We start from the raw sequence: 1,074 nt of genomic DNA, 5'->3' as shown, positions 1-1,074 counted from the left end.
GAAGGCTGTGCTCTTTGATCTTTATCAGTAAATGTTTAAGTCCTCTTCACTTTCAGCAAGCAAGGTTGTATCATCTGCATACCATTAGGTGGTGCTAAAGAATTACTCACATTTCCCCATGTTTTTCTATTTCTTTGTTTTGTTTTTTCCCTCCTTATTATGACTATATATATACTCCTCCCCACCTCACCAGATTTTTATAATGTTTGACTATTTTCAGTCTTGATATTTAGTCCTCATTCTATCTGTGAAAGTGCTTTCCCAATTTACAGTTGCACCCTTTAAAATCCTACCGATTGGGCAAGAGCCAATACCAGTTGTTATACAGCATAGCAGGATCTATAACCAAGACTTACTACAAACACTCTGAATCGATCTGTAAGAGCAGTGAATAGAGAAGTACATATCCTCATCACACCTATAAAGAGGCCATTAGAGAGTGCATAAGAACATGCCAAAATACATTAATCTAATTAATACAAATACAACAATACCATAATGCTTAAAAGGCAGCAGAAAATTTTTGCTCACATGCATAAATAAAAGAGAGTGAACAATGATGAAGAAGAGCTAGAAATTGCATTGGAGGGTGAAGAGGCTTTGGAATTGTCTGAAAAGGAATTTAGGAGAATGTGATTGAGATGCATCTAAATGTTCCACAGAAAGGTTGAGGAAAATAAGAAAGAATTTAGAAAAGTGTTACAGGAACAGTCAAACAAAATATATATAGCATTGGAGACAATGCAAAACCTTAAAAAGATGACCAATACTAAAATATCAGAAATGGAAAATGCACTCAGAAAGCAAAAGAGTATAATTGAAGGGATGAAAGCCAGAATCAGTGAGCTTGAAGATAAATATCTCAATACTGCTAAGATAGAAGAACAAACAGAAAAAAGAATGAAAAAAATCTGAAGGAAGTTTAAGATTATTGTGGGACAACATGAAATGGAATAACATGTGGTTGACTAGAATTACAGAATATAGAAAAGAATGTGAAATTTCCTAATGCATTTTACAAAGAATGCATAATCCTCATACTGAAACCAGGCAAGGACATCACTAAAAAAGAAA

At 33.8% G+C, this 1,074-nt stretch overlaps 1 pseudogene; it reads left to right on the top strand.

The window, feature by feature from the left end:
• LOC102828925 overlaps positions 1-1,074 on the top strand; it is a 190,744-nt pseudogene that overhangs the window by 98,118 nt on the left and 91,552 nt on the right.

The sequence above is a fragment of the Chrysochloris asiatica genome, unplaced genomic scaffold (assembly GCF_000296735.1).
Source record: "Chrysochloris asiatica unplaced genomic scaffold, ChrAsi1.0 scaffold00476, whole genome shotgun sequence".
NCBI lineage: Eukaryota > Metazoa > Chordata > Mammalia > Afrosoricida > Chrysochloridae > Chrysochloris > Chrysochloris asiatica.
The sequence above is the reverse complement of the archived record's forward strand: the minus strand, read 5'-3'. Positions and strand labels throughout refer to the sequence as shown.